The sequence below is a fragment of the Entelurus aequoreus genome, linkage group LG15, assembly GCF_033978785.1.
Source record: "Entelurus aequoreus isolate RoL-2023_Sb linkage group LG15, RoL_Eaeq_v1.1, whole genome shotgun sequence".
Classification (NCBI taxonomy): domain Eukaryota; kingdom Metazoa; phylum Chordata; class Actinopteri; order Syngnathiformes; family Syngnathidae; genus Entelurus; species Entelurus aequoreus.
Genome location: NC_084745.1, coordinates 25,469,353 through 25,483,410, shown reverse-complemented (window position 1 = coordinate 25,483,410; position 14,058 = coordinate 25,469,353). Strand labels below are relative to the sequence as shown.

Here is a 14,058-nt window from a genome sequence, read left to right as displayed (position 1 = left end):
GTCGTAATATCAGCAAAAGAATCAGATGATATCTGCTTGCATCTAAAATCTCAGATATAAGCTCCGATACAAGCAGTCCTGCAGCGTGTTAACTACTGCAAAGCTGGACAGCCAGTTAACACCTAAATGTCCTCCAATGAGCACAAACGTTTGATCTTTTCTTTTATTTTAGTTTGGGTTGTGCCGATCGATTGGAAGATTTTTGTGAAAAAGTATGTGATCGCCATTCCCGATTAATGCGTTTTATTGCCAATCACCTCTTGGGGACACTGTATTTATTTTTAAGTCCCACGATTGACAAGCAGCTAGCAGCTAATTATGTGTCTCCAAAAACACTGTGGAGCCGCTCTTTTAAGATACTGTAATAATAATAAATTTCATGATGGCAAATATACTGTATTTATTATTATCGTAAGTATTAATATCTTCCATTATGGCAAATAAACTATTAGTATCATAAGTATCAATATCAAATAGCATTATCACTGGAAGACAAGGCTGAACATATCACACACAGAGGAAGAGAATACGGAAGTAGTTTAAATATTGTGTTGATACTGTTAAACTGTCAACAGCACTCACTGTAAATTTACAGTTAATACACGTGATTGCTATCGGTATTGACCGATCTCAAGCATGGGTGATCAGTATTGGAATCGGCAGCATAAAACCCTGATCAAAACATCCCTAATGTTAGTGAAGTCAGTTACAAAAGGTAAACATAGGCTACTAAAAACTAGCAGCTTCACAACAGCAAAGCACACAATAGCATACAAGCTAGACAAATGTAATATGTGTCTTTATTTGAACAATATTGCAGTCGAAAACACCACATTTGTCAATATAAACAAGTATCAAATAATTATAGTTGCATATTACTTACAGATAGAAAGTCTCTAAGGTTAGAAAGTATTCAGTAACAAACATGTCTGCATCATTCAATTTACTGCATCATGACCTTGATTTGATACATTTTTCTGACCACTAGGTGTTGCCCAAACACAAATTACTACTCCACTTCAAAAGCATAAATCTATCTTAATGTTAGTGTTTTTCATACCAAGTGAAAAATTTCACTTGATCAAACCTTTCCTAACACGTCACACTACAAAATAAAAGTATGCACCAGGATTTGTGCTGATATTGTATCAGATCATTATCGGTATTGGCCAATACTCAAGGTTCCAATCAGGCACGTGCACACATAGGGCCCTATGGGTGCCTGAGCCCCTGCCCTTTTTTGCCTCGTCTTAAAAAGTGCCCTCTGCCTGTGTGTGTTTTTTTATTTTCTTTAAAGGCCTACTGAAAGCCACTACTACCGACCACGCAGTCTGATAGTTTATATATCAATGATGAAATCTTAACATTGCAACACATGCCAATGCGGCCGGGTTAACTTATAAAGTGCAATTTTAAATTTCCCGCTAAACTTCCGGTTCGAAACGCCTCTGAGGGTTGACGTATGCGCGTGACGTCAATCATTGAAACGGAAGTATTCGGACACCATTGAAGTCAATACGAAATAGCTCTGTTTTCATCTCATTATTCCACAGTATTCTGGACATCTGTGTTGGTGAATCTGTTGCAATTTGTTCATTGCATTATGGAGAAAGAAGCTGAGCAAGCAAAGAAGAAAGTTGTCGGTGCGAAGTGTCTATTTTGCGAGGGAAGTCAGCAACAACACGTACACAGCCGGCGCTTCTTTGTTTACATTCCCGAAAGATGCAGTCAAGATGGAAGAACTCGGACAACAGAGACTCTTACCAGGAGGACTTTGATTTGGATACACAGTTGCGATAACGTGAGTACACAGCTGCGCTTCCAAACATTTGATCGCTTGCTATAACTAGCTCGAGCTAGTAGCTAGGAGCTAGGAGCTAGCATTAGGATTAATTTGTGGCATATTAAATATAAGCCTGGTTGTGTTGTGGCTAATAGAGTATATATATGTCTTGTGTTTATTTATTGTTGTAGTCATTCCCAGCTGAATATCAGGTCCCACCCGCGCGCTTCCAAACATTTGATTGCTTGCCCGTACGTGCGTGTCATGTACGTAACTTTGATTAAATATATAAGCTTTATGAACCTTGGGTTAGGTGAACGGTTGTTTGGGCTGAGTGAGTGTGTGTGTTATGCAGGTGTTTGAATTGTATTGGCGGGTTATATATACGGGATCCCGTCCATATTACCCGCTCGAGCTATAACTAGCTCGAGCTAGTAGCTAGGAGCTAGGAGCTAGCATAACAAACACCTAGGTGTTTTTATGCGGGATTAATTTGTGGCATATTAAATATAAGCCTGGTTGTGTTGTGGCTAATAGAGTATATATATGTCTTGTGTTTATTTACTGTTGTAGTCATTCCCAGCTGAATATCAGGTCCCACCCGCGCGCTTCCAAACATTTGATTGCTTGCCAGTACGTGCGTGTCATGTACGTAACTTTGATTAAATATATAAGCTTTATGAACCTTGGGTTAGGTGAACGGTTGTTTGGGCTGAGTGAGTGTGTGTGTTGTGCAGGTGTTTGAATTGTATTGGCGGGTTATATATACAGGATCCCGTCCATATTACCCGCTCGAGCTATAACTAGCTCGAGCTAGGAGCTAGCATAACAAACACCTAGGTGTTTTTATGCGGGATTTATTTGTGGCATATTAAATATAAGCCTGGTTGTGTTGTGGCTAATAGAGTATATATATGTCTTGTGTTTATTTAGTGTTGTAGTCATTTCCAGCTGAATATCAGGTCACCCCCGGCTCTCACAGCATCTTCCACTCCCCACTAGTCCTTCACTTGCACTGTCCTCATTTAAAAATATTTCATCCTCGCTCAAATTAATGGGGAAATCGTCGCTTTCTCGGTCCGAATCTCTCTCACTTCATGCGGCCATCATTGTAAACAATAGGGAACTTTGCGTATATGTTCAATTGACTACGTCACGCTACTTCCGGTAGGGGCAAGCCTTTTTTTATCAGATACCAAATGTTGCGATCTTTATCGTCGTTGTTCTATACTAAATCCTTTCAGCAAAAATATGGCAATATCGCGAAATGATCAAGTATGACACATAGAATAGATCTGCTATCCCCGTTTAAATAAAAAAAATTCATTTCAGTAGGCCTTTAAACAACATGAATAAATTCCTGTCAGGGATGTAAAAAAAACTAACAAAAAAAACAGCGGTACAAAAACTCCACGTTTTCTTGTAATACCGGGTTGTTTGAGCCTGCCGCTTCCTTTAAACGTTTAGCCCCTGCTCGACCTGCGGGCTGCAGCCAAGGTTACTCAGACGTGACAGTGGAGCAACTTGAACCTGTGAGTTATGGTCTAGTCGCCGTCCACTTATTCAGCATCTAATATGGGTAATATTTCAGAAAAACGCTGTATTATTCTATTAGTCAATGTGTCAGCTTCTGTTTTTGCCGGACGTCGGAGCACGGCGCATCAATTGAGCACGGCACATCAAGTCCGCACAGAGCAGAGCGGATCGTGCGGGACAGGAAGTAATGTACAAAATAAAACCGGGTTAATTTTCTAAATAAAATGCACGTTTACGGCGGATCACATTTCTCTCACAGTAGAGTTTTAGATATAAGGTTATTGTGACTTTGCTATTACTTTGTGGGTTAACAAAATAATAATAATAATAATGATAATAATAACAATAATAATAAGAACAATGATAATGATAATAATAATAATAATTATTATTATTATTATTAATAATAATAATAATTTCAGCATTCTGGGGATATAAGATGTAGGTTATCTGTTAGGAATTTTGCCATCTGTATTTAAACTTGATTCATGTTGATTATGCCTGCAGCCCAAAGCCAAAAAAAGAAAGGATACAGCCCTCTACTGGCCCCTGGTCCATATTTTTGGCCCTGTATTGCGTTTCAGTTGTTTAGTCTGAGCATTAAGTGAGATAGACCATAAGTTACAACTTGATGGTGTTTTCATCAAGTTAAGGGAAGAAGGACAGATTTTCACATTGAAGTTTTTTCCATTTGGGTATTTATTTTTCTATTTTTTTTCAAAGTTCATGTTGCACTGTTCAATGTTCAATATTAAAGTGATTATCTTTAACAAAAAATAGCCTAATAATAAACCAGTGTTTTGTTGCTTTTCATGTATTCCAAGCCTATGATAATGTAAATTAACTCATTATGACCATCATTTGTTGACACAAAAGAAATGGCAATCACTTTTACCTACAAAGGACACACGGCTAAGTAGTTAGCTTCCTATTAGCAAATTTAATTTTACATTAATTTCCATATTGTGTAAAGGACCAAAAAAAAAATTCCTGCCCTTTTCTGACTTTGAGCCCCTGCCCCTCTATAATCATGTGCACGTCCCTGGTTCCAATATCAGTGTCGTATCGGAAGCAAACAAATTGTATCTGGACAAGCCTAATGTTACAACTATGGGAAAAAAACTTTTTTAAAGACATATACCGGTACCCAACCAAATCACATTTCGGACTTCCTTGGACCGACCCATTTTCATTCATTTCTAAATAAGCCTCCAAAGTGAAACGAAAAAGCAGCAATTAAAAAAATCCTCCACAGAGGTTGTCAATAGTGGATTTTGTCTACAAATCATCACAGTCACACACCAAGCCAGTAACACAATAATTTGATGCAGCTCTTTATCCACCAGGGGGCACTGTTCCCCTTGTAAAGACCAGCACTCTGTGACATGGACAACATACATTCTTGGTCTACTCAGTGAGGCAAAATTAATTTCCTTTTGTTGTGTCAGTTTTTTGTGCAAGTCAAGACATAGATTGTCCTGTCCCCTTCAACGTTAATGAATGTGATAAATGTCGTTGTCATCATGCAGTCTCTTGATTGAAAAACTTCCCTTCCAAGTCATTAGCTGGTTGATCGGTGACTGTGTAAAAAACGCCTGCAAAAGGAGCTGAGCTGTCCTCTAAAACCAGCTGTATCACAGCTTTTGACCTTATCCTGATGCCAGTTATGTTTCATGCCAGCCTTCCGATGTGTGAAAATGTGGCGTTGGAGGCTTCTTTTGGAGCAACAGATGTTGGGGGGCCTGAGTGCAGGGGTCGCCTCAGAGCGGAGGTTAATAGTGAAGTCTGACTCGGCGAGCGCAAGGACACTGTTACGCACTCCTTGGGGTTCATTAGACTGCAAGATCAGAGTTTATACTCATGGGTCGACAGGGATTGTAAATAATGAGCCCAGATGCATGTCTCCATGCACTACCTCCTTATTATATGATCCTTTTTTCCCTCTGTATATGAAAAGGTCACAGCAGGATGCGGTCTGTACTCCGTAAGGATCTTTTTTTATTTAACTTCTTGTAGGGCAGGGGTGTCCAAACTTTTTCCATCGAGAGAAAATGATGGTTGCAGGTACCACCATTGATGCATGAAAGATGCTAAAACCAATCAACAGTTTAATATATGCTAAAATATCTCAACTAAACATCCACACTGGTGACAAAGCAAAAATATTGTAACACAGTTGTACTTCCCTTTAAATGAGCTGGTGAAAAGGAAATAATCTAAATCAACTCATCTGTTTTAGACACTCGGAATTGTGAAAACAAAACACTTTTTTAAAGTTAAAGTCCCAACGATAGTCACACACACACACACACACACACACACACACACACACACACACACACGCACAAACACTAGGTGTGGTGAAATTATCCTCTGCATTTGACCCATCCCTATGTTCACCACCTGGGAGGTGAGGGGAGCAGTGAGCAGCAGTGGTGGCCGCGCTCGGGAATCATTTGGTGATTTAACCCCCAATTCCAAGCCTTGATGCTGAGTGCCAAGGAGGGAGGCAATGGGTCCCATTTTTATAGTCTTTGTTATGACTCGGCCGGGGTCATTCCAGTCTCAGGGCGGACACTAACCACAACGCCACTGAGCAGGTTTTTAGGGAATAATTATAGTTTTACCGATATAAAACAATGCAAAATGCATGTAAAAGACAAATTAAATGGTTAAATAAACATTTGCCATCACTTTTACCTATAATGAAGACTCTTGGTGGTGATGAGCGGCGAGTGAAGGCAGGTACAGGTACTTCTGACTGAATTTCTTAATGAAATGGTCCAAAAATCGGAAAGGAAGATGGGTTAACAGAAAATGAGAACACAATTGTCATGACCTGTCGTGCAAGAAATGCCTTGTTTGTTTTGTGGATGTTTATATTTGGTAAATTTAGCCCCTGTCCAGTGCTCTTATTTTCTAGTTTCCACTTCCTGGTTCTTGTCTCTTTAGCACCTTCACTTTGTTTGCCAGTCTATTTGGTTTCAGCCGTCGCTGCTGTCTTTGCTGGTTCATTGCTAATGTTGCATTTGCTTTGTTTCATGTGCTGTCATTACGCTGACAAGCTTGTTTTGTTCCCTGCCAAAGTTTAGTGTTGTGTGCACTCCCAAGCTGCACTTGCCTTCGTTGGACATTAAATATACTTTTACCTGCACGATGGTTGCTGTCTTCTGGATTTTGGCATCAGGACCACAGCAAACGATGCGTACACGTGACAACATTCTTAGAATATATCATGTAGGTAAACCCATAAATGCCACCTCCCTACTTTGTTTGAATTCAATAGTGTTTTAAATTCTTTGGTACTTCTAACCCTCTTTATCAAAGTGCTGGCACTGGTGTTTTGTACAAGAACAACGGCTGTGTGCTCACATGACTTTGTTTGTATCAACTGATGCACAGGACAGCTTTACGGCGCAACACGTCACACTGTGACGCCGCACCCAGACGCGAGCTCTCCTTTTACAGCTTCACTACTTTTAGTTTAGTTACTTTTATGAGCAGGGAATACAAGGTGGAACTAACCTTCTAGGCAATATAAGCGTGCCCGCTTGTGTCTCTATGAGCGCGAACAAACTCCATCTCTGCCATCAAGGTGGCAGTAGAGGAGGAGGACAGCCCATAAGCGCCATATTAACCTTGATTGTTTGGCTAGACGGGGGTCGACAACACGCGGCTCTCGAGCCACAAGTGGCTCTTTAGCGCCGCCCCAGTGGCTCCCTGGAACTTTTAAAAAGATGTATGAAAATGGAAAAAGATGAGGAAAAATATGTATTTTTTGTTTCAATATGGTTTCTGTAGGACACACATAACACAAACCTTCCTAATTGTTAGAAATGCCACTGTTTACATTAAACATGCTTCACTGATGAGAGTATTTGGCGCGCGCCATTTTGTCCTACTAATTTCGGAAGTCCTTGAACGCACCGTAGTTTGTTTACATGTACAACTTTCCTTGATTCTGCCACAGAAAGACATGTTTTATGCCTCTTCTCCTTTGTATCTATTTGTCCATCAAACTTGTTATGCTGTGCGTGAATCCACAAAGGTGAGCTTTGTTGATGTTATTGACTTGTGTGGAGTGCTAATCAGACATATTTGGTCACGGCATGACTGCAAGCTAATTGATGCTAACATGCTATTTATGCAAGCTGTATGTACATAATGCATCATTATACCTCATATTTTAGGTATATTTGAGCTCATTTTATTTTCAGTTTCTGTTTCCTTCAACTTGAACACACACATATTTACCTTTGGCCATTTTAAGCCAGTAATTTCCAGGAGTTAGCTCACCCGCTGAAAAGCCTCCATTTTAGTAATGTTTTCCAATGTTGTAAAAATGTGTAGAATAAATATTACATTTCAACATTTCTGTCAACGAAGATTTGCGTCAGCCTGCAACACAGTCATTTAGATTGTAGTCTAATACAGCTAATAAAGACACTTACATCATGTGTTGCCTTCATTATAACACTTACATAAGGCTCCAGTTTGGTTCCAGACAGATTTGTTTTTGTATTTTTGGTCTAGTATGGCCCTTTCAACATTTTGGGTTGCCGACCCCTGGGCTAGACTAACCATAGCAGTGAGGTGCGTTCAGTGGCACTTTGGAAACATGGCTTTAGTTGGACTATATTACTCCATGCTACAACTTTATTTGGCTTAATGGTGGGTTATTTTGCTGCTGTACTCAATAAACAAAGCAGAAAAACAAAGGCAGTGTTTGAAAACCGAGACTTTTTTGGCCTGAAACCAAATCTAAAAAAACCGGGCATATGAAAACACTGCATCTAATAATACAACTCATTAAAGCTGCTGACAGTCACGGCTAGGTAACTTCTGAGAGGGTGCTCGCGTTCGATCATTGTGACCCGCATTCTTCCTTGTTCAAACCTTCAGGATACGCTCACGCACAGGGAAAAAGATCAATGCCACTGGTGTAAAAGGTGGTGTTTGGAGTGATTTATGGTCTCGCTTAGCATGGTGTGATAGACGATAAAAATTATATACATTTGGCCAATGATAGAGCTTTTATCGTGAGAATGCATGTTAATGACACAGTCGAGCTGTGTCCTGCAAAATTGACAGCAACAAGCGAACGACCACATCAGTAAGGTAGTGGCTAATGTCCCTCCACAGTACTGCTTCTAAATCACTAATCCTCGCCTCCATGGTGGCAAATGAAGGGCCTTTCTTACAAGTATTATTATCACCGGAAGACTTAAAGACATGGAATAGCTAAACATGCTACACTCCCCGTCAGTTAAGGGATATGCTAACTGCAAACTAGAGCTCTTGAACGTCAACGGATCGATACAAAGAGGCAGTAACGATACTACAGTTACAAGATTTATATTTTTTATTATCATAAAATATTTTTTTGACATTGGTTATTGTTTACAAAACAATAGAAAATAAGAGCCAATAGATGTATTTGCTTTTGTTTAGTTATTTTGGCCTATAGACTTAATTATACATTTTGTATATATTAAAAGTGAATAAAAAATGTTATATTAATATAAATTGATATTGTTACACTGCCACTCTCTGATTAGAGTGGTTATCAAAAATTGTATAATTTGTTGATACTGAACATTTTAGGTATGACCAATTCTGCCCCTGTAACTGTTTGGTATGGGATCGATACCCAAGTTTGTTGTATCGCCCGGAGCTAATGTCAACAACAGAAGTCCTTTTTACATTTTAGCAGAGGGGTATATATAAACATATTACAACAGGAAGTACGGTAACCAGATCCAATGGATGGATTAATAATAATTTTGAGAAAATAATACAACTGGAAATGACGCAATATGTTACCACATATACTGAACAAAAATATAAACGCAACACATAAGTTTTTGCTCCCATTTTTCATGAGTGGAACTCAAAGATTTCAAACGTTTACTATATACACAAAAGAGCAATTCCTCTCAAATATTGTTCACAAATCTGTCTAAATCTGTTAGTGAGCACTTCTTCTTTGCCAAGATAATCCTTCCCACCTCACAGGTATGGCATATCAAAATGCTGATTAAACAGCATGATTATTGCACAGGTGTGCCTTAGGCTGCCCACAATAAAAGGCCACTGTGAAATGTGGAGTTTTGCTTTATTGGGAGTGTGGGGGTGTCAGAAAAGCAGTCAGTATCTGGTGTGACCACCATTTGCCTCACGCGGTGCAACACATCTCCTTCGCATAGAGTTCATCATGTTGTTGATTGTGGCCTGTGGAATGTTGGTCCTCTCCTCTTCAATGGCTGTGCCAAGTTGCTAGATATTGGCAGGAACTGGAACACGCTGTCGTGTACACCGATCCACAGCATGCCAAACATGCTCAATGGGTGACATGTCCGATGAGTATGCTGGCCATGCAAGAACTGGGATGTTTTCAGCTTCCAAGAATTGTGTACAGATTCGGCGTGGCGAAGTTGGTAGAGTGGCTGTGCCAGCAATCGGAGTGTTGCTGGTTACTGAGGTTCAATTCCCACCTTCTACCTTCCTAGTCACGTCCGTTGTGTCCTTGGGCAAGACACTTCACCCTTTGCCTCTGATGGCTGCTGGTTAGCGCCTTGCATGGCAGCTCCCGCCATCAGTGTGTGAATGTGTGTGTGAATGGGTAAATGTGGAAATACTGTCAAAGCGCTTTGAGTACCTTGAAGGTAGAAAAGCGCTATACAAGTATAACCCATTTATTTATTTATTTATTTATTTACTAACACAGCTCAACTTATCTCGTTCCTTCCACACGCACGTCTATCCTCACTCCTCATTTCCGCAACTCAAGAACACAACATCAACTTCAGCAGGTCGTTACACTATATTCTTTAAACACAGCAACCTGTGTACCACAAATTAAGCACACAGCTTTACCTTTAATTTCTGTAAAGAAATACTTGGCAGTCCATGTCTTGTTGAAAACATGCCATTCGTCATCAACTTTTCTCTTTTTAGCATCTCGGGGAAAACCGGGCATCACTTGTCACTGTGCACCTTCACTCACAGGTTACACATGGACATACGCCCATTTGTAATTTGTGATTGCGGCCCTGCGATGAAGTGGCGACTTGTCCAGTGTGTACCCCGCCTTCCGCCCGATTGTTGCTGAGATAGGCTCCAGCGCCCCCCGCGACCACGAAGGGAATAAGCGGTAGAAAATGGATGGATTGATGGAATTTGTGATTGCAGCTGTTCACATTCACTCACAATCGCGCACGAGCATACGTCCACACGGAAGTAATACAAATAACGCTTTTCAAAACAAAAGCAGCACCGTTGTATTGCACACTCGAGATAGATACTTTTTAAAATGTATTTTGTAATTTATGATCGGCCACACGCGGGCCGGACAGGGACGTACAAAGGGCCGGATGTGGCCCGCGGGCCGCAGAATGCCCAGGTCTGCACTACAGGCTCTCCTCGCTCTTTCCTGTCTCTGCTTCTCACAGACAGCAAGAGCAGCTTCTACACACGTCACATACTGTCATGACACACGTCACATACGTATACGCCGAGCAGAGAGGTAGCAGCATGGCTAACGTTAGCTGTGATGCTAGCGGTAATACGAGCGAAAGAAGGTGCAAATCTGGTAACAAATGAAGGAATAATTAATTCCCTCAAAAATCAGCAGGGTGTCCATCGTCTGGCGGTGGTTTGGCTTCAAGTGGGAATATGTCGAACAGACAACCGTAATTTGTCAAGTGTGGGGCGAAAGCGTTGCTATAAAAAGTAGATTACTGCTAATACGTAGCATCATTTCAAAAGTCACCTGCTAGAGAATGAACAGTGCTTAGTCCGTATGTCAACATCTCCGTTCGGTGCCACACGCCCACACCATCAAAATGCCGAGGCAAACATTTCCAGATCAACACCGTATGAAAAAAATAGTGATTTTTTTAGTTGTGATTTCCTTTTCTGCATGAAAGTTTTAAAGTAGCATATATTAATGCAGTATGAAGAAGAATGTTTTAATGTAGACACAGAATCATCATACTGCTGTGATTATATGCATCAAGTGTTCATTCAAGGCTAAGGCAAAATATTCAGTTATTCACTGAAATATATTTATTAATTGTGGTTCTTACAAAAAATATATCTTATAAAATATAAAAGCTAAAATGTCTCAAAGCTCTGCCCCTTTAATTAGTGCATACTAAATAATTTAACTTTAGCCTACTACTACAACCATATTATTTACCAGCAACATAAAGTGAAACAGAGGCAGAGGTGTCCTGCCACAGTCAGTAACAAATAAACAGAAATCAGTAGTGGTGGTAGATAGACACAGAGCTTCATCAAACATCTGATCCACTGAACAAAGAGCTCCAAAAATCTTGAACTTTAGACTGCCATCAGTTTTACTCCCTACACTTAACCATGTGTTTCCTACTGCCTGCAGACTTTGCACCCTTTGTTATATACACATGCTGTGTTTCTAATATAAATACATTTAATAAAGTCAAATACAAATAAGGCAACAAGAGAAGTATCTTACACTTCTCTTTTGTAGAGTAAATCTGAACAGCCGATATGGGCATCTACATCAACTATATGATTTGCCTGAGAAGCTGGGGAGGACAAAAAAATAAAAAATAAAATCCTTTTTTTATTTTATTTTTTATTTTTTATTTTTTAAATGTTTTATTTTTTTAAATTTGGGGCGGACGTAATTCTTTCGTGGCGGGCCGCCACAAATAAATGAATGTGTGGGAAACCCTGATATCGTGCATCGCGATATGGCCTTAAAATATTGCGATATTAAAAAACGGCCATATCGCCCAGCCCTAGTTACACATGGTCTGCCATTGTGAGGCCGGTTGGATGTACTGCCAAATTCTCTGAAACGCCTTTGGAGACGACTTATGGTAAAGAAATGAACATTCAATTCACGGGCAACAGCTCTGCTGGACATTCCTGCAGTCATCATGCAAACTGCACGCTCCTTCAACACTTGTGGCATTGTGCTCTGTGATAAAACTGCACATTTCAGAGTGGCTTTTTATTGTGGGCAGCCTAAGGCACACCTGTGCAATTTTCCTGCTGTTTAATCAGCATCTTGATATGCCACACTTGTGAGGTGGGATGGATTGTCTTGGCAAAGAAGAGATGCTCACTAACACAGTTTGACAGATTTGGGAACAATATTTTAGAGGAATATTTTTTTATGTGTATAGTAAATGTTTTTGCTCTTTTGACTTCAAAATATGTAAAATGGGAGTTAATATTTTTGTTCAGTGTACGTCACCAGCCAAACGATTAGCCTTTGTAACCTGTATTGAAATGTTTTTTTATTATTTATATGCCAAATAATATATTGTGCAATGTAAGTAAGTTACTTGGTGATGTTCTTGTTCTATTTTTTGGTTTGAAAACTTTGAGCAAGTTGCAAACAGCCACATTAATTATAAATTAGTTTTAATAAAAAATGAGCTACAGGCTGAAAATTAAGCAACATATTTGAACTTACCTCTCAATGAGCAAAAGTGAAAATTAAGTTTCTTGGTTCACTGCCACTTATTGTTGCGGTTTGGAATGAATTGGCAAGGACTCTCATCCAAAATGAACAAAGCGTGTAGTTTAGCATTGGTGGGAGTGCTTTTTAAATGCCACAATCCTAACAACCTTCCTTAATTTGTCTGCAGGCGGAGTCCCTCTTCATAGATCAATGTTTGACCACATTTCTATATCTCATTTTTAAACTATTACTTTTGCATTTAAATTGCCTCTTTGAAAAGATGGAATAGATTAAGTGTCTTGCAGATAACAACTAAAACATTTACATTTGTGAAGACAAAGCACTCTCCTTGATGCTCAGAAATAGTTTTTAACTTGAACAAAAACATGAATTCCCCAAAAGCAGTTGCATTATGTTCTACGAATGATGACTGCGGCCTTTTTAAATGAAATCATTAACATGTTTCTGCTGGTCTATGGTCAAATCTTTAAAGACTGTATTAGTTTTATCTTTCAATATGATCATATATTGATTTGACAATGGGACATTTGGCTGAATAAAGTAGACACAGAGACCAAGTAAGTTTTACACATTATTGAGATAAAACAGTTCTGTAGATTAAGCAAACTACTTGAAAGGTAGGTTTGAACCGGGGTTTGGCAACCATTTCAAGCAAGCCATTTTAGTCATAATAAAAAAATCTGGAGCTGCAAAACATTTATAAATGTATAAAAGTTGTAATCCATTGATTTTATTGGCAAATTAATCTGTCCATGCAGAAATAAAATCTATACTCAGAGATTTTAGGTTTTTTATGAGATGTATTCATCATGGTTAGCATACCATGGGGGCTGTACACTCACAACACACACTGGCTCCTCCTCCCTTTCCTTGTGCTTATCCAATTAGCAGTCAGCACTCAGCCTGTGTACATTCACTGCCTTACAGACTGTTGGTAATAATATAACTTTTTTCAAACATACTCTGAAGGTAGCCAAAACCAGAAGGCTGAAGAAGTACATTTGTTCAAACTCACCATTATAAAATCTTTATTAACTTTAATGGCAATGTTTTATTACATTTTAATAATCATAAGGGTACAATTATACAAAATAGGTTTATCATGCTGTCATTGTTTTTACATTCTATTACTACTATTAGATCACAGTATTATTTATTTGTATTCTTTTGTACAACCCCGGGAAGAAATTATGGACTTAGAGGATGTTCAACAAAAAACACTAACATGCCACGAGTACTTTGTTGCACCACTTCTGGCTTT

At 39.3% G+C, this 14,058-nt stretch overlaps 1 protein-coding gene across 3 annotated transcripts in view; it reads left to right on the top strand.

The window, feature by feature from the left end:
* Positions 1-14,058, top strand: part of mtrr (5-methyltetrahydrofolate-homocysteine methyltransferase reductase) — a 74,229-nt gene that overhangs the window by 9,505 nt on the left and 50,666 nt on the right. The window lies entirely within an intron of this gene.